Source organism: Equus asinus, chromosome 23, assembly GCF_041296235.1.
Source record: "Equus asinus isolate D_3611 breed Donkey chromosome 23, EquAss-T2T_v2, whole genome shotgun sequence".
Lineage (NCBI taxonomy): Eukaryota > Metazoa > Chordata > Mammalia > Perissodactyla > Equidae > Equus > Equus asinus.
The window spans coordinates 53,458,073-53,478,896 of NC_091812.1; the positions used below are offsets into that span (position 1 = coordinate 53,458,073).

The following is a 20,824-nucleotide window of genomic DNA, read 5'->3' on the forward strand; positions in this document are numbered from 1 at the left end:
GGATGGCAGAGATGCCACAACGAACCCAGAGATGTCACAATAGTGATAGTTTTATCGAGGTCAGGGAAGCAAACCATCCAGAACTGGCAGTGAGGAGCCAGGGGAACGCCACCCTTCCTCACGATCCCATAGTACACGGAGAGGTACATCAACCTCCCCACGAGAGGGCTGTGGAGGGAAATGGTTGACTAGGTTTCAGCCAAGGCAAGGAGGTGGAAAGAGGGATCTCGAAGGAGGTTGAGGTTGTGGAGGAGCTTATTAATAATTAAAAAATCGTTTCCCAGCTGCAGTGGAAAATGCACTTATAAAGCGCTGAGAGGAAATGGAAGAGGGGAGTTCTTGATCAGCTTGGTAGCTTGGGAAGAATCAAGGCAAACTTCTTGGAGGAGGGGCTATGTGACGAGGGTCCTGAGAGACAGTTTCTAGTTAGCTACATCAAGGGTGAAAGGAGGAGGAGGGAATCGTAAGCACCAAGTTTCAAGCGGAGGGATGGTGTTTCCTGGAGATATGGCATCTCTGTGGTGTGTCATCAATGGCTGTGGTATTGCCACTGAGTGGCTGAATTGAGGAGCATGCTTCTGATCCAACCGTGAGAATAGCTCTTGCTGGCCAAATGGGGCAAAGGTAAGAGGAAGGAAGCATGGTGTTGGTGAGAGTTTCATGGGCCTCCCCAGAGATCTGGTAACAGACACAAAATCTTATTTTAGATTATCTGACAACAATTGCCAGAATTAAGTTAAAACATTAGACACAAATCTTGCTCCAAAAGGAACATACTCCTACTATCTCATGTAGCTCTTTATTAAAGAGTTTTATGCTTATATTGGGTTCAAAATAGAGAGGAAACAAGAAGTTGTCCTCTGCGTGCTGTCTTGCCTGGATTGCATCCTGTTCTCTGTGCCTGCCCACTGTCTCTGAATCCCCCTCCCTTTCCTTCCTGTCCACCCCTTCCTGTCCTCTCTCTCTTCCTCAGACTATCGCTAAGCCCAGGCATCACAGATTTGGTACAACTGAACGGATGGATTCTAGGCACACTTTAAAACAGATTCTCATGTAATTTTGGCTTGAAATTCTTCATTTTTCCTTCCTTGTCACGTTGGTCAGTTTTGTGTCCCAGTCATGTTGCACAGAGCGTGGTTCCTAGGTGCGTATTATGGCTTATATTCCTTCACTGAATGAATAGCTGAGTGAACGACTATATGAAGCAATAAATGGACGAACAAACACATTAATTAATTATTATGTTTTTAGTTTCAGCGAAAGAGAAAATGAAAGCTCAGAAATGCTAAGGAACTGGAACAGGAAGTGGCAGCAAATCTTTGCTTTTTTCTGGTTTAAACCTACGAGTCAACATTGTCCTATACTTGAGTCATGTTGGCTTCATATGAGAAAGAAACAAAAAGGAAAGAGTCAAAAAGAGAGGTGTTATAATTTAAAGGTCACTTCTAAAGTGGCAAGTGTACTCTACAGTAATTTACTTCAGTTCCTTCTAGAACAATGCGTGTGGTTTTTCATAGTTCTTTCCTCAAGGACCCCAAATTGTTAATATGGAATTATATGCCAATGACCAGCATATGGCAGCACATTCCATCGGTCAGGAGTATAAAAAGATTTTGATGGAAAAATAAAGCATATATATAGGGCATGAAATCTTTATTTAAAAAATTACAGAAGGAAAATCAATATCAAACAGGGAGTTAAGCTTTCTGGCTCTCAAATACCTTGATGACAGGAAGGCAGGTTTCTAACCACAGGTACATTGTTCATTTTGAAGCAAACTGGTAATTGAAATGTTTTACAATGCCAACTTCGAGCCTTACAGAAGGGGAGCTGTAGCGGATGGAGATCATTTGGATTACAGTGGGTACTTTTACAATGTTCCTTTATCAGATTTTTCAGTGATCCATTCACAGATGTTGGCCAAGAGAAGGACATTTGCTCACAGACACAGTGCTTTTTACATTCCTCATCATTAGCACTAAATGAATTCCTACGTTGTCCTTGGCCCCACTATTTAAGTGTCAACCGAGCACCTCACAATCTCTTAGTATTATCAGGTCTCCAGCTTTTCTAAACAGTGAACTGCTTCACTTGGGTATTTATAATCAGATTGACAACAGGACAGCATCTGTAGTTTGAGTCCTTGAACTGCACAGGAAAGGCAGACTCCGTGGTCTTTGAGAGTGACAGCACTCGCCCTGAAGCTTCCATCTGGGTGAAGGAGCAGAGGCCAGTCTAGGACTTAGATTCTCTTTAGACCTTCTGTTTCTCAGTCACACAGATGAATAATAACTGCTCGAACGGGAATAAAAAGCATTTCACTGCATTTCTGTGTATGATGAAAAGTCCCGCTGTCTCTGGCCCTTTCATTTCCCACATGAACCCCCATGGATTTTGCTACAATAACAAAGAGCACTAGAGAAAACAGAAGGGCATATTTGCTTAAACTGTTGTTTGCACCAGAAGAAACTCCCTAATGGGGTTACACTGGGTCAGGCCACACTCTTCTTTTCACCAAGGCTGAATCAAGGGCAGAAGAAATCTGAAGGTGACGTGGGCTTAGATTCTTTGAAGACTGTTATTTTAATAAAGTTTTGCCTTCTTGGCAAAACAGTCTCTGAGCCCTTCAGTTGCTTAGCAACTGAACATACATAAGAAAAGCATTAGAAATACTGAAGAGTGGTCAACTACTAGGAAATGACCCTTAGGTTTAACTTCTAAAGAGTAACACTACTCTGCATGGGAGGAATTATAATCTAGAAGCATGGTCTAGAAGTGTGGCCTAGAAGCATGGTCTAGAAGCATGGTCTCTGACTCTAGACTATTTGGTGTTGAATCTTGTCACACTCCCTGCTTCAGTTTCCTCATCTGTAAAATGAGGACGAAACTGGTTGCTGTGAGAGCTGACACGTGTAAGGCACCAGGACTGAAGTCGGTACTATGTGTATTGATGATGATGATGGAGCACCAGGCACTGCGTCAGGTGCTGAGAATACAGAGATCGATGAGATGCTGTCTCTGCCTTTGGGAGCTTACGGTCTTTCGAGGGGAATCCAGGTGAATAAAAAAGAGCCAAATATTACAGGTGTAATAGGGAAGTTCAATAGAGAGGGAGGGGGACAAGGGACAGTATGGTGAGTATGGCCTGGGTAGAGAGGAGGGATGCCTTGAGGAAAGGCTCGAGCTGAATCGTGACATATGACTTACATGTTTGCAGGTAAGAAAAGCAGCCGAGAAGGGGTTTGTGAGCATGTGACTGAGGCCCGCACTGAGAACCAGGGAGGTGCATTCACAGAGCTGCCATTCTCAGACTATGATCAGAGCGCTGGGTAAGTGTTTAAGGGGCAGAGTGAGAGCTGAAGCCCTACAGGTGGACAGATGTCAGAGTCCAACATTGCAAAGAGGGGCCGTGGGCTGAAATGGGAAATTAGATGGGTTTTGTTTGGCTCATTCAGTATTTTTTTAAAATAAGGTGTTAACATTAAAATTTAGGATCTTTTACACAGAAAAACCTAGATTTCAAGACTTTACAGAAAATTTAGAAGGTCTGGCAATCCTGTTCTAATTCCAGCACAGCACCAATGGATGACGCGTGCACTTCCCAGTTGGTCAGACCTCTCCCCATCCAGTTCAGTCATTGTCTCCACCTCCAGGCTGTCAGCATTTGTGTCTCTGATCTTTATACAACATGCCAAGGAATTCTGATTTTATTCTATAGGGCATGCAGAGCAGTGAAGAGTTCTAAGCAGGAAATTCTACTGTGATCTAATTTGCCTTTTCATGTGGAGAATAGATTGAAGGAGAAAATGCTAAATTGTTTCAGCTTTTAGCAAAAGTTTTATGCAAGGAAGTAACTGTGCACACACCAGGGCAATTGAATACCATTGACTTTTCCTATAAGATTTTATTGGGAAATAGCATCCTTTGAAAATGGTAACCTTGTAGTTTTGAAGGAGTGATCCATCTTCCACTTACCTCTGTCTTGGTTGTATTTATTTATTTATTATATTTTTGCTGAGGAAGATTTGCCCTATGCTAACATCTGTTGCCAATCTTTCTGTTGGTTTTTTTTCTGCTTGCGGAGGATCTACCCTGAGCTAAAGATCTGTGCCCATCTTCCTCTATTTTGTATGTGGGTCGCTGCCACTGCATGGCCACCCTTGAGTGGGGTAGGTCAGCACCCAGGAACCAAACCCAGGCCACTGAAGCATAGAACATGGAACTTAACCATTAGGCCACTTGGCCGGCCCCTGTTATTTTTATTTTTAAAGTTAGGCAAGAAGTCTACGATTTTAAGAGGAGAACTTAATCTAGTTTGGCGGCTCCTTTAAGCATCAATAGACGGTCCCCTTAGAATTGATAATGAAACAGAATCACATCTTAACCCTTCTGGAAAGGGTTGAAGGGAATGCAGACATTTCAACAGGGGAGGGGGCTGATACAAAAGAATAGTTACTGAGGGGTAGCAAAGTATGTCTGCTGGAGTGGGTCTTGCCCTTTAAAAAAATCTGCTTTTACCAGTAGAGATAAGCTCTCATCTTCAGATAATCCATGATTTCCTGGGGAAAAACCACATGACTTAAATTGGGTGGTAGATGCAAGTAAACCCAGGGCTGTCCTGGCCTGTGGTTCAGGCCCCGGGGAAGTTAGCAGAGGTTGGCATCTGCTAGCAGCTGAGCAGGCATCAGAGTGCAGAGTGATGGAAACGTTCAGGAAGCATCTCATAGCCACTTCCTTTTTTTTGGTCCAGGAGTGGGGCTGGGAAGCTAATCACGAGAGGGGTGAATGCATCCTGTACCCCTGGTCTGGCTTTCTGTGGAAGTACCGATTAGTTAGTGGCAGTAGAGCTGTGCCAGCAGGCAGTAGGATGGAGACCCAGGAAAGAGCTGATGTCACAGTTTTGAGTCTGAAGGCAGTCTGGAGGCAGAATTTCTTCTTCCTCAAGGGACCTCAGTTTTTTCTGTTCAGGCCTTCAACTGATTGGATGAGGCCCATCCACACTATGGAGGGTGACCTGCTTCTTCCAGTCTAATCATTTGAATGTTAATCATATGTGAAAAAATCCCCTCACCTGAACATCTAGACTGATGTTTGACCGAACCACGGGGCTCCATAGCCTAGCTGAGTGATACACAAACTCGCTCTGACACCAGGGCCCAGGCTGGTCCGGGTGTCATGGGCTGGAGAGGAGGGAGACTCGGCTGCTGAGCTGCGCCCGTCTCTGAGACACCGAGTTGCAACGTCTGAGGTGCATCTGATCTTCCTTGAACAAGTGTAGAGAACCTTCTATGTGCAAAGTTCTTGCCAATTCTTCTCTGCTTTCAGGGGGTCTATCTCTATTGTCAATATTGGAGGAAGGGACACTTGAAAGAATAGGACATGGATTTGGCCTTCAAGGAGCTTATAGGCTAATGGAGGAAATCAAGCTGCCAACGAATACCTGTCATTCAGAGCAGAGTGACACAGAGTGTACCTGTGGGACAGAGCGGGGAGCTCTCGGCCCAGAAGCAGCAGCAATGAATTCTGATTTGTGAGGTCAAACAATCAGTCTTTGGAAAGGAGGAAATGAGAGGATATTTTTCCCCAAAATCTTCTGTGAGAATGCCCTAGAAATAATTCCTGGAAAAGAGATACTAACAGAATCTCACAGCTGGACGGTACCAACCAAAGGTGAATGTATTCTAACCTTTGTGACACAGAAATTAAATCCTAAGGAAAACTCCCATAGCTTTAAAGAAGTAAATTCCCATTCCCACGCCAGGGAGCAGACGCTTGGATTCATTTCACTTCACGACCCCTTCAGGAAAGCCGAAACACCGACTGAGAAAAACGCGCTTTAAGGTGTTAAAATTGAGGTCTGTGAAATCCCTCCTATACATTTGTCCAAATTAAATGTTACAAATTTTACACCGAATCATACTATATTTACAAAACATTCTCCCCCTCAATGAATCTTTCTTTATGTCCTTTCTGGGTAGACTCAATTTCTTAAAAATAGATTTAAGACACTATGGTTCTTTTTTAAGGGAAGTCTCACTTGGTATCAAATAAAATATGTCATACGTATTATATATATATTTTCTCCTTCAACATTGTAATGCGTCTTTAAACGTATTAAAGGTATTATGTTATAAATTATGTACATGAATTTTTCCCCTTGGCATGCCATTAAACATAGTTAATGGAATTTAGAGTTTTGCATGTTGTGGAAAAATAAATCCCATTAAGAGAATCTTAAAATGTTTTACAAATGTGCCCCGGAGTGTATTTTAATCATTGTCCTTTTCCTCATCTGGCCACTAAGAGAAAGCAAGACTGAGAGTTGAAATGACTTGCCAAGTTGAGAAGTGTTTGCAAAGTTTGGCCCTGACACTGGCTGCTGACATCATCCTGTCACAGAAGCCACATTGTCCACCTGCTAAGCAGCCATGGTGAAGGCATGCTGGAGCCTCACGTCTAGGTGGATTTGCTGGGTGGTGGGTAAAGTAGGAAGGATGAATTCGTGACTTCCTCCTGCCCACTGAACACCTTGCTGAACACCCCGCACACTCTCCAGGTCACCGAGATGCGACCTCAGGGAAAAATCAGCCAAGTCCAGAGAGTCTCGACGACTCCTGGGTAAGACAAGCAATTGCGACGCAAGGGTGGTTCAGTGGAGCTTGTTTCTGCTGAAAATTGGTCCTTGTTTATTGTTGTGTCCTTCTTGTCTCTCAGTCTCTTTCATTATTGATGAAGACTTGTAGGAAAAGATCCTGAAATATTTATACCTTAATATACTAAAACTAAAAAAATAATATTGATTCTTAGGAACGAGCTAGAGAAGAGGACTAGTTTAGAGTGATGAATCAGTATTTGGGGTCTGACAAAAATGTCACCACCTCTGGTGGTCTCATGCTATGCTAGAGAAGTCAGTGGAATTTTCCTTTAAAGGGAATCTAAACTGCGTATGTGTGTGCATGACACTCAGACTTGCCTTTGTTGTTGAGTGAAAGCAAAAAAGAAAATGCTGCGTCATCTGGCAAAAGTGCTCAAGGTGGAATTTCCTGCAGGCTTTCCTCTATGAAAGGGAAAAAACCCCCAATTGTTGTAACACATTTTTTCTGGCCTGTGCCTCTGCATTCGTTCACACAGGAGACGTGATTTTCTATGATTTAACTGGAGTTTCTTCTCCAGCAGGAAAGCGCTCCCCTGCGGTAGAGTGCGGTGTTCACCAGGTTAGCGAGAACAGGCGAAGGTAATCTTCACTCAGCACGCACGCTGGAGCCGATGGTTCTGGAGAGCCAGCTGTATTAACTCTCCCTGAATTGGGGTGTGGCTGAGACTGGTGCATTAGCAACGACAGAAGGAATGGGAGCTAGTCCTTATTTCCCCAGCTTCTTGTAAATAGAGAATTCTAACAGAGTCAGAGAAATCCCCATGGAATTTGGCAAAGAACTAAAGAGATCTGTTTTACACTTTTAGATTTCTCTCAGTAGAAAAGTTTACAGAAAAGTCCTTCTTTGTTAATCATTTAAGCAACATCTCCACTATAGTATAGAATAGCTTGAAAAAGAAGAATTCATAGTACTGTCGTCATGAGACCAGATGGCCAGGGGTTCAGTTCTGACCGTGCGCCTTCTGACTGGAGCCGAGTGACCTTGAAAAACATTATTAAACCTCTTTGGGCTTCAATCTCCTCATCTATAACATGGAGATATTAATAGTACCTACTTAATTGTGTTGTTTGAGGATCATGTTAGATAAAATATTTAAAACATGTAGAACAGTGCTTGTCATTAGTAAGTCCTTAGTAAATATTAGCCACTCTTTTTATTAATTTTGAAATAATTCTATTAAAAACTTAAGTTCCTTTGAATCTTAACCCAAATTCTACATATTTTATTGGGTATAATCTCAGTGCACATATAATTTTAAACACATATTTTTTCATTGATCTGCATAAATATGTTTTCCTGTGGCTACATAGACTTCCTAAGGGTTGCTTTTCATCGCGCCATGACGGTGTTGTACTGTCATGCACTGCGGTGGTCCAAGAAGGCCACCTGACTTTCATACTATTATAGCCATCCGTTTGTTGTCATTTGTACAGATTGTTCCTATTATTATTTTACAGTTATAAATAAAACCACAATGAACATCTTGAAACATTTTGTATCCACTCTATTGATATTTTTGCTGAGGAGCCAGAATTATTATGAACTTTCAAACAGTGACATTTCAATATAACTTTCCAAAATAGTTACCCTAAATTACAAGAGCACAACTATGGTGTGGATATTTTATACCACATCCTCACTAGCATGTGGATTATTATTAATCCAATTTGGCTCATTTGAGAAGTGTAAACTAATATTTTGATTGTTATTTTATGTTTATTTTCTTTATAATTTATATCTCTTTTTGTGTGAAGTTGTTCAAATCCTTTGCCCCCTTAACTCTTGGGGTTATTTTCTTTTATACACTTGAATATGGATGTTAACCATTTTTCACATTTGATGAAAATATTTTTCCTCTCAATTGTTGTTTTGTGATTTAACAAATTTTTATATGTTTGAATATTTTCCTTTGAATCTTTTTTATTGCATCTGGGTTGCATCCAGATTGGATTATCTTGTTCTATTTTTTTTTCCTCCTTATAAATAAATTCTCAACTTTGGGGCTTATTTTGGTACACAGCATAACAAATATTTTTAAAAAATAATATTCTAGCAAAGCATCATATTAGATTAAACACCTGGATTTGGTTTTTTGCGATACAGTATTACAACTAAGGAAGAAATACAACAGATTCTACAAGAGGCTGGGAGCAGACGACAGAGTCTGAGTAGAGTGTCTCCTTGCTTTCGCTTTGTGTTAGATTGTGCCCTATTCCAAAAACAAACCCCAAAGAAAGGGAAACACCTGTGCCCCAGAAGAGCACAAGGTGTCGAACTAAAGCCAATGTTGCGGTCCCGCTGTCTCCCTGGGTGAGCTGATCCAATTCATCTTTGCTTTTCCTGAAATTGATCTTAAGCGTGCACACTGTTTATTCTTTCGAATTAAATTAGGATGCTTAATGCACTCAGTGCAAGCTAGAAATGCTGATTTCTTCATGTAATACTTAAAAACGAATATTATGGCACCAATTCCTGGCAGAAACGATTTCACTTTAATTCTTTTAATGAATAAAAACTAAAAGTGCTGTTTGTGGTTAGAAATGTAAGTGTCCTTAGTGATAGGTGCAGCCTGGTCAGGTTACAATCCAGACTTTCTCACAAGATGCTGCGCCTCACCTGGTTACTTCACTCTAGACACAAAACCTTGCCTTTGGCTTTTTAAGCATTTCATTTCAGTACATCGGGCATTTATTAAGCACCTGCTGTCTACCAGGCACTGTGCTAGCTGCCTGGGCTAGAAAGATAAATAGGAAAAAGATTCCGCCGGGGCCATTTAAAGCCTGTAGACAGGCGCGTAGATAACCGCAATGCAGGTCCTGAAGTCCTGAGATTCAGACCATTTAACTGCTTGTGTGAAAGACTTGCAGGGAGGCCCGTCGTTCACTCCTCCTAGGTCTGTTCTCCTACCCGCTTTGACACTGTCCCCAGTCCAACCTAAAAGGATTCAGAGACCCACAGGCCCCTCCCACTACCCACCCGCCGGGTTCCCCCGCCTGCTTCACCACCACATGCTACCTAAGCAGCCCAGCCCAAGAAGGAAGCTACGCTGAGCATTAACGGCCACCCTTCACTAATCATCACGTCTCACAGTCTCCCTGACCTCCATCTCCACAGTCCCAGCCTCTCATCCCTGCGATTCCTGGATCTGACAGGCTCTCCTGTGCCTCCCAAACTGCAGGCCCTTCCAGTGTGGCCTTTGGAACTCAGAGCTTGAACAGCACTGTCTCTTTCACCTTCAATCTCTTTGATTTCTCCCGTCTGAATTCTCTTCTCAAACTGCTCTCTGAACACCTTCACCTCTTGCTTGGACCTGGCTCTCCTCCCTGCCTCCTGCCTACCTGCAGCCCTTTCCAAGGGGGGCTGTTTTGTTTCCACACCCACGTTTCCAGGTCCTCTTGTGGGAATAGACAAACAGGTACTCTGCTTGTTTCTCATCATGGCTTCTCTTTCAGAAATCCCGGTTCCCTTGGTGGTATATCAGTTTGCTTTCATTTCCTGTGTACCCAGTCATTCTGCATCATGCCTGGAAGATTTTACCAAGTGCCTCACTGCATTTCCATCCACCACTGCTCTTGACATCATTTTTGGTGACTTCAACATCTATAGAGATCATAGATCCTCAAATTTGTCTGCACATTTGAATTGCCTGGGGTTGTTCTGAAAGATACCTGTGCTCAGGTCCTCCCCTAGCCCCAGAGACACTGATTTAATTACTCAAACAGGATTCAGGCATTAGGTACTTTTAAAAAAACTCCCCGGTTGATCTGAACACGCAGGCAGGATTCAGAACCACTTACTTAAGAGATCAATTCTAGTTCCCTGACCTCCTCACCCCCACATCTCTTCCTGCTCTCCGCCTCCCCTTCCCCATGTTCACCCCTCCCACAGCCATAGCCTAGATCTTGTCATTATCAGAGACCTCCAAAATCTTGTTTTGCATCATCCCACTTTCTGATATCCTGGCATTTTTCCTCACTCCTCACTCAGAACACCACCATTCCAATAATTATGGATCCACCCCCTTACCTTTGCCCTGTCCAATTCTCCCCTCTTGTCTTAGCTTCCTTCCTCACCAAGCTTAGAGTCCATAGATTGTCACCAGAACTCCCTGGTGTGCCCTCTCAACTCTTTTGTCCTTCTCTACCTCCATTGTACTTCCCTGGCAAAGCCCGAACCCTGGTTGCATTCAGCTCTGCCTACTCCACATCTGCATTCAACCAGCCAAATGGGAGAAAACCCCACAGATCCCAAGTGGGTTCTCAGAGCTGTGGGATAATTCTCCTGGAATTCTCTGATCAAGTTCCTGTCCACTTTTTCAGATGACTATTTATATCTTCTTCTCTCCAACACTCTCTCCCAGGTCTCACTAATAGCTGATAATCTTGATTTTTTAAAATCAACTAAGAAAATAGAAGCAAGTAGAAGAGAACTGCTTCTTTTCCCTTCACCAAACCTCTGGGCCTCCTTGCTCCATACCTTCAATATTTACAGGCTCTTAATTAACACCAGCCTTGATATTGGTTCCCCTACAGTGAATCCAGCATATATGGAGTTAAAACCAAAAACAATCACGCCATTCCCTCCTTCTTTAGTTATACTCATGTGTAAATATCTGTTTTTTTTAACCTTTTAACCCCTGAGCTTTACAACCAAATAGAAGTTACAACCTTTAAAGCCCAGATGGCCTCAGGCTCTTATGAAAGTTTGGCTACTCCTGGGTCCTTGAAGTTTGTTACAGGGAAGCTGCTGTCCAGAGAATATTAAGAAACCGAAACTTCCCAGAGCCCAGCTCCTCAGTTTCCTGGCACCAGAGTCAACCACAGAGAGAGACAGCCAAGGACATCTCCCCCCTCCCTGCAAGCAGCCGAAGGCTGTTGGGAAAACGCCAGCCAGCAAGGTCACAGGCCTCTTCCTCCCCATATTCCTGGCAAACCTTTAAAACCCTTTACAGATTTCCTAATGGGGAGCTAGCAGTTCTTAAGGCATTAGCCATTGCTTTGCTCCCTCCACCTGGCTAAGAAAGTAAAGCTGTTTTTCCCTTTCACCCAAGACTCTGTTATTATTTGCATTGGCACCAGGCTGAGAGAGCAAAATTTCAGTTACACTTCAGTCACAAAGGATGAGCAGCTCCTGCTTTGCCTAAAGACAATCTCTCCTCTCTCGGCCCCACTCCTTGCTCATCCACTTTTCCCTCTTACTCCATCATTCCCATCAGCATACAAACGGGCCTCCCATCTCAAGAAAACAAAACTGAACCTTTCCTAGACTTCCTATCACACTCTCCCTCTGGCTGCATTTCTGGGCTGCTCTTTATAGAAGACTTACGGAGAGCTTTCTGTACTCACTATTGTTTCAATTGGGATTTTGTCCTCACTACTCCCCTGAAACTGCTCTGCTAAAATCACTGGCAATCTCCATCTTGCTAAAAGCAGTGATCAATTTTCAATCTTCATTTTCTACAGCCTCCCAGTAGATCTGGCACAATCATCAACCACTCTGAGGCACTTTCTTCTCGGCCCTCCTCATACCACTCTCTCCTGGCTGTCCTCTCATCTCACAGCTGCTGCTTCCTGGCTTCTTCTGCACCCTCCTCCTTCTCTCCGGAGCTCTTGATGTTAGAGTGCTCCAGCTTGAAGCTCCTGGTCCTGCCCTCCTCACTGTCTGTCCTCACTCCCTAGGCGATCTCATCCAGGCACGTGGCTTTAAATAGCATCTTCATGCTGATGATAATCCCCCTCCATCCTATCCCCTAAGCTCCAGGTTTGAATATCTGCCTGCCTACTGGAGACTTCCACTTGTATGTCTAAAAAACATAGCATGTTAATATCAAAATTACTAATTTTTCCTTCTTAGATCTGCTATTTACAGAGATTCTCTTTTTTAGTATATGGCATCACCACTGCCTGAGTTGCACAATCAAATATCCAGGCATCATCTTTTATTCTCTCAAAACGTTACTTCTCTTCTGTGAACAAGTCTTGTCCGCTGTACCTTCAAAACATACCTTGAATCTGACAGTTCTCACCGCATCCACATCTTTTTGGTCCACGTTATTAGTATACACAGCTGTGCAATTAAATCCCTAACTCGTCTTCCTGTTTTGGTTCCTGCATTCCTCTAATTGGTTCTCCACGCAGCAGCAGATTATGTTTTCAAAATATAAATTTGTTCAATAAACCCGCTTAAAACCCTCTGGTGGCTTGCTATTACACTTTGAACAAGGAAAATCCTTACCAAGGCTTGCAAGGCCCCCTGTCATCTGGCTCCTGAATCTCCCTCCTGAACTCTTCTTTCCTGGCTGCCCCTTGCTCAGTCTGCTTCAGTCAAGCTGGTGGGTTGGGCTTCCTGGAAAGCACCAAGCTTGTTCTCTCCTTCAGGTCTTTCTACTTTTTGACTATTCTGCCAAGCATGCTGCTGCCCTAGATCTGCACATGGCTCATTCCCTTATTTCATAGAAGCGGTACCTTCCATGAAAAGACGTACCCAGACCTCCCGATGCGAATGAAGCCAAGGCTGCCTGGTCACATTCTATTTCCTTACTTCTTTAATTCCTCCATATTACTCATCACTACCTGAACTTCACTTAAATATTCTTCTTACTTTTTTATTATTATGAGTTTCTCTTGCTAGAATGTAAGCCTCCCGAGAGCAGAACTTTTATCTGTCTTGTTTTTGGTGGCATCTTCAACGCTTAAAACCAGAGCCTAGGATCTAGGAGATTCTCAATAAATATTTGTTCAATGAATTAATGAATGAAAGTCCTAAATTATCAATAAAACTGACCTAAGGATTTATACAAAGGGATTACCTTACTGATACTACTTTCTTACTAATTAAAAAGGAACATATAAATATTCATGTGTGCATGTACCATCCAAAACTCTCTTGCCTACCTTGGAATACCACTGCAGTCACCACACTTTGATTAGCACTGTCTCAGCCCTGTGAACACGTGACTGCTGCTGACCCTGACTGGTTCAACCATGGGTGGGTACCTGGACAAAGAACCATCCATCTATTGTCTGATTACTGACCAAACAGCGGGCCTGGCTTGAAAATCTGGCCAAAAAGGGCACTACCACTTAGTGAGGTTGAAGTCTGTTTCTGGGTAGGATGGAGGAGCTGGTAGCAGGCCATCATGACTGTCTTGTTGATAATATTAGAAAGCTGGAAACACTTCAAATGTGCAACATTAGAAGATTGGGTAAATACATAGGAAAGAATGTTATCCAGTCATTAAAATGATGCAAATAAACACTTTTGAAAAATATGCTTACTATGTAATGTGTATTGTCAAGTGAAAGAAGCAGAGAGCAAAATTGTTTACGCAGCATGTCTTCAATTTTGTTAATTCTCTTTCTCTCTCTCTATAGCTTCACAAGGAACAAAAAGAACTATACCAAAAGTTGAATAGGGCTTCTTGTTTCCTGGATAGTGCCAATGAGGATTGTAGGAATATCTCCATATAAGTGATTTTATTTTTCCTTATACTTTTATGATTTTTTTCAAACTAAACTAATTTAATTAGAATAAAAACTATATTACTTCAAAACCATCTACAAAGATAACACCATAAAGTTTTATGCATGTTTAAAAACTATATTTGTACTTTTGCATTATATGTGCATTACATTAAACTCTATATGCAAAATATAGAGTTATATATTGCATAGATATTTATATCAAGTACCGGATTAGAATATATTGTATATATTACGTCTGCACATACACACATGTACACACACCTGATTTCATCGTTTCGTTCATGCCTTGGCAGCCCTTGAACTCCTACGTCAGTTCAAATTCTGAAGTGTGATTTTATGATAATCCCTTTAAATGATTGCCAAACATTTGCTTTTTATTCTAAAGAAACTACAATAAAGATAAATAAGTCTAAGTCATTTTATGAGAATTTCATAATTATTTATTTTATGGGAATTTAAAAGTTGAAGTCCAGTTGTTTAAAGATCAAACTGTGGAATAATGAGAGCTTCATTTTAACATTATTGTTCATTTTATAAATTCAGATATACTCCTCATTAGATTATAATGACCTCCTCTTTAACCCCGAAATGCAGCAGATATACAGAGTAGAAAACCGAGCTCTTACCCAGTGAGTCTCTAAGAGTGGTTTCTTATAATTCAAATGTTAAGGCCCAGGACTGACAATTATTTGAAATAACAGCTTAAAGATGATATGGAAGAGAGTGATAATAATGCATTTGAGTTGAGAAAATTAATGGGCTTCATTTATATTTAATTAAGAAGTCTTTCATTCTGTTTAAAACAAGGTTTAGTCATTAATTCTTTTATGTATTTATTTGACAAATATTTATAGAGCATCTGCTGTGCCAAGTGCTGAGAATTCAGTGGTGAAAAGAGAGATGAACCCTGCCCTCTCGAAATAGACTGTGTGTTAGTCGATGGATCACACAATTTATCAGGAAGTTATAATTATGACACATATCAGGAGGTTGAAGTGGGTCAAACATTAAGTTTGAGGTGGAGCACGGGATCTCAAGGCTTCCTTCTTACAAAGGGATATTTAAAGCTTCCAAACCCTATTGACCGAAGGCGTTCTGGCAGAGGGTGGAATCTGTTTTTCTTTGCAGCCTGGTTGAAAATTGAGTGTATAATTAGATACAGACAAGCTTGAAATTCCTCACTTACATTTCCCCCAGGATATCCCACAGTAAGGAGAGCCAAGCCGGGGGTGTGCTGACCTGTGAGAGGGGTCTCCAGATGGAGTGCTCCTGATGCCCCCAATGTCATGGCCCCAAATTGTTGTTCATCTATCTGACAAATGGTCAAAGTGGGCAAATGGTCAGATGTCCACTGATCATTCTGAACCAACAAACAATTTCTGTGGGAGATGCCGGTTGAAGGAACAGAGAGAAGGGGAGAGACTAAGGAGAAGTTTCAAGAAAATCAGTTCCTATTTTTGGACCCCTACTCTGTGCCAGAAGTAGTCAATGTGTTATGTGTAATCCTTACAAGAACTCTGCAGCACAGACATCATCATAATTTAAAGATGAGGAAACTCAGGCCAAGAAACAGAAGGACTCACTCAGGGTTACTTAGCAAACACACGGTAAATCTGTGATTAAAATTCAGGTCTTTTGGGGCAAGCCCCATGACCAAGTGGTTAAGTTCATTGGCTCTGTTTCAGTGGCCTGGGGTTTCACCAGTTCGAATCCTGGGCGCGGACATGGCACAGCTCAACAGGCCATGCTGAGGAGGCATCCTACATAGCACAACCAGAAGGACCTACAACTAGAATGCACAATTGTTTTATGGGAGGCTTTGGGGAGAAGAAGAAGAAAAAGAAAAAAAAGATTGGCAACAGATGTTAGCTCAGATGCCAATGTTTAACAACAACAAAAAAAATTCAGGTCTTTCAAACTCCAGAGCTTGCAGCATTTTTAAATATCTCAATGCTACACAGGTGAGAAATGGGAGAGTAACTGTAAAAGAAGGTGTGGATTAATTATAATTATGTAAAAATGCAAGAATTAAGGATGCTGGCAAATAAAACCATCTAATGTTATCTAAATGTATAATTGCCTAATTTGATTTATTGCTGGGAACTCATAGCTATCCTAACTGCGGTTTGCTTTTTCATTTTTTACCCTCCTCTACTCTGCTCCAGCTAGCAGTTGGTTCACCAGGAAGCTCAACGTATCCTACAGATTATTGGCCATTGTGGTAGGTTGAAATTTTGGTTTCAATTCTTCATTCTCCCGTGAGAGATTCGTGTCGTTTCCTCCTGGCCTTGCTCCCATATGAGTGAAGTGTATTCTTCCTACTCTTTGACCTTGGGCTTGGACGTGTAGCTTGCTTTGATAATGGGATGTTGGTGACACAAGCAGTGACCAGAAACATGCCTGAATGGTTCTGCTTGTCCTCTCATGCTCCGTGCTCCACCGTAAACAGAACATGCCCAGAAGAGCTGTTTCCCGTCAGCCTGGCCCCAGAACAAAGACCTGGAACAGACTTGAACTGGAGCTGGAGCCAGGAACCAAGGCCAGCCAACCCTCAGCCTGAAAGACAGGTAGGTTAGCCAAACCATGTTGTGTACAGATCCACGGGTGTAAGAATAAATGCTTATTGCTGTAAGCCCCTGAGTTTTAGGGATCATCTGCTGTGCAGCAATATCATGCCTCTAGCTGACTAATGCAGCCATGATGTGCACAGAAAATTACTGGAGATGCACATGAAGAAAAATATTCTTCCTGATCTTTCTTCTGTCTGAGTCATCGAAGACAGAAAGTCAGAAATGAAGGGCCGCGACAGGGAGTTGAACTCACGGCCTGAGCACATGAGAACTGTTTCTGGGTGTTTATTTGTGTGACCAGGCAGAGCTTGAGGCTGAGGGTGAAGGAGAGCCCCGCCCGTGCGAAAGCTTCTCCCCAGCCAGACTCCTCAGCTCAGGCCGAGGAGCCAACCAGATGCTGCCTGTCAGTGGCTGGAAAGAGGCTAAGGACGGAGGACCACAGCATTGTTGTCTTGACTCTCCGCTCTGCAGCCTTACCAAAGAAATGAATAAATGGCTAAACATAGTTTTTATGGTTCTAACTGACTTCATAATAGTCCCCACATTTCATTTCCCTGGAGAATGGTATTTTAAGCCAAATAGGGCTTAGACCTCATTACATATGTGAGTGTGTCCTTTGCTCATGAGGTTAGAAACAGATTAAAGTCACCGGCACAAAGTACTGAAAATGAAGGTGCTTGAGGCAATTTTAGTCCCGGTACAGATCATTGTCCATTGAAAGTTTTACCACAGAAATATATGATTCAGACTTACGCAGGTGAGGATTTAAGGTAATATTTCATAAAAACACCTATGGGGCTTATCCTGAAACATGCCTGTGTGATGTGTCTGACACCCCTGGGGAATTGGCAGGAACCGCAAGCTCTGGTACATGATGCCAAAGACACGGATAGGAGCTGGTTTACTTCAAGAGACACAAGTATTTCATTTGGACACTAGACAACAGAAAATAGCACTTTAGCTCAGTTAAAAACACCCATATGCTGTTCCCAGTTTTAAGCCATTTTCTGAGAGATTTAACCCATTCTCTGAGAGATTTCTTTGCTTGGCTAACTCCCTTTCATTGACTCTTTTTTAGTTCTAGAGCTTCTTACATGGAATGTTGTCCTAGACCTGGGAGGGTGCTTCTGCCACCTGAGTTATGTGAAATATTCATCCCGTGATTGTGAGATGAAGACTGTTCACAAAAATTCCTTTATTCTGTGTAGGCCAGTTTTCTAGTTTTTAAAACCATGTGCTCTATGACTATAAGTGAAGTCAGCCAGGGCTTCGCATCCATTTTGGGGGGAGGGGTGGCAGAAATAATATCATTAAAGACAACAAGTGTACACTTCACCTTATTGTCTTCTTCCTAGTCAAACTATGAGACTGTCTTATTAAAAGCATTTCTGTATTGAGGTAATTCACTCCCCTAGTTGGGACTCCAAATTTCTCATCTAAAATTCAGGGGAATAATAGCACCTCCCTGTATTACATTCCTTTTGCTGCTGTAACAAATTATCACAAATTTAGGAGCTTGAAACCAGGCAGATTTATCTTTCAGTTGTGCAGGTCAGAAGTCTGATGTGGGTCTCACTGGATGAAAATCAAGATGTTTGCAGGGTTCCATTCCTTCTGGAGACCGTAGGGGAGAATGTATTTCTTGCCTTTTCCAGCTTCCAGAGGCTGCCACACTTTTTGACATGTGGCCCCTTCCATCTTCAAAGCCAGCAAGAGCCAGTTGTGTATTTTTCATGTTGCTTTGCTTTGACACTGACTCTCTGCTTCTCTCTTCCGTATTTAAGAAGTCTTTGTGATTACTTTGGGCCCACTCAGATAACCCAGGAAAATCTGCTGATTTTAAAGTCAGCTGATGAGCAACTTTAATTTCATCTGCTACTTTGTTTCTCCTTTGCATTATAACACATTCATAGACTTGGGGGATTAAGATGCAGACATCTTTTGGAGACCATTATTCTGCCTACCACGCTCCTCCTCTACGGCTGTTTTGAGGATTAAATGAGATAATACATACATAAATCTGGCCCATAGTGAATACTCAATAAATGCTGGTTAATACCATTATCGTTACTTCATAAAGGCAAAGTTTCAGTTGAGTTACCACACATTGAACACTCACCAGTCACAAATTCTATCCCACCCTTCACATTCAGGTTCATGGGAATTGGGTTTTGAAAAGTCCAAAGTCTTAAGCAGACTCTGTTGCTAAGCATTTGAAACTTCAGTATCTGCCTGGTGCATAAAGATAGAATTAGGTAATTGGGAAATCCTATGATTCTCAGGACATGATTTTCAATGATGGGATGGTCATTACAGACATACATACCAATCTATTTTTCAATGCCCATTAGTAAACTGGTCCTCAATCGAGGTTGGCATTGGATAGCCATGGGAGACAGAGTAATTTTCCAAGTCATTAGTTTGGCTCCAAGTGGCCTACTTGGTTTGGATCAGGGCCCCTGCCAGTGGATAAAGAGGATGGGGTCCACTCATGTTGAAAGATATCTTGATAACTGAGCTCCAGCCAAGGACAGCCTCTGACCTAACTGGGAAAATGGAATATGCAGTAGGAAACTAAAGTCCAAGTTCAGTACTGAACCATCAAGCAAAGAAGCCAGTTGATGAGCAAAGAAAGCAGCCTGGTGGCATCATCTTGGTACACTGACTACTCTGTTTAGGGCAAGACTAAATCTAGATTGAATCAATGGATGGGTCTGAAGCTGCAAATATTTACCTGCTTTGGTCAGGTTTGGCCCAGGGTGTGATTGGGCTTTACTTGTTGGTTTCAGGGTACAGCTGACCAAGCCTGGGGAATGACAGTGACATGTCACTAGATTCATATAATAGTTTAATTTTAGTCATTAATTTAGCAAAGAATTACTGAACTTTGTGTTTGTATGTGTGTGTGTTGAGGAGTCTAAGGAAATAGTAGTGCAAAGAGTATAGGTTTTATTTCCAGACAACATTGTATTTAAATTCTGCTGCTAAAAGATTTATGATCTGGAGGAGGTTATAAACCTGTGTGAGGCTTAGGCTCTTCATCTGTAAAGTTATACACAAGATTATGTGAATTAAATGGCATAACATGGTAAAACCCCAAGAATGGCCTAGCACATAGTAGAAACTCAATTAATGATAAATGGATACCAATTTGACAACTGAGGATACAGTTCTTTTTTTCCTTTCCCACCTCATCTAACTGGGAACCAAGACCTTTGTCCTCATGGAGAGGAAAGCACTCTTTGTGGTTCTATAGACAGACTCTGGGAAGACAGCCTCCAACTTCCAGGGTTCCCTGCCCCTCTCTCTAAAGCAAACTCGAAATATCACATTTATATTTATTCTGTTCACAATTCACTGAACTGTCTGGATCTTTGGATCATAGTTTTTAATCAAATTTATCAATTTCTCTGGCTTATACGTTTGTATAGATATAGATATAGATAAATCCACTGTTTCTCCTCTTTGCTAGAATTCTAATTACACACGTGTTGTACTGCTTGCTACTGTCCTAAGGTCATTGAAGCTCTGTTCATTTTTTTAACCTATTTTCTCTCTTTCTGCTTAAGTTTGAATGATTTTTATTAAGCAGTCTTCACACTCATTGATTCTTTTTTTCTGTGATATGCAATCTACCAATAATCCTATCCAGTGAATTTTTGATTTCAGATATTGCATTTTCAGTTCTAGGATTTCCATTGGTGTTTTTGTGCTTTTCAGTTTACAAATTTCTTCTGTAATTTCTCCTCTTCACTCAGTGAAATGAAATTTGAAATATTTATTATGACTTTTTAAGGTTTTTTTATGGATCGGCAATGTGGGTCTATTTCTACTGACAGATATTTCTCTTGACGTTGGGACACATTTACCAGTTTCTTTACATAAGTAGCAATTTTTAAAGGGAGATGGGACATCATAGATGATACAGTATAGAGACTGGATTATGCTGCATTCCGTTAAAGTGTGAATTGGAAAACATTTTCTGTAAAGGGACGGATAGTAAGTGATTTAGGCTTTTGGGCCACCTATGCTTTTCGTTTCTTCTGTTTCTTCTTCTCCTCCACTTCCTCCTTTTTCTTCTTCTTCTTTCTCCTCCTCTTCCTCTTCCTCTCCT

At 41.8% G+C, this 20,824-nt stretch overlaps 1 long non-coding RNA gene across 2 annotated transcripts in view; it reads left to right on the forward strand.

The window, feature by feature from the left end:
- The first annotated feature begins 6,146 nt into the window (after nt 1-6,146).
- Nucleotides 6,147-20,824, forward strand: part of LOC139041706 (uncharacterized) — a 38,031-nt gene continuing 23,353 nt past the window's right edge. Inside the window, exons 1-2 of one of the 2 annotated variants that reach the window (XR_011497423.1) lie at nt 6,147-6,618; nt 16,306-16,707. This is a non-coding gene — a long non-coding RNA (uncharacterized lncRNA). The remainder of the gene's footprint in view (nt 6,619-16,305; nt 16,708-20,824) is intronic. The other variant, XR_011497422.1, reaches the window with a different exon arrangement.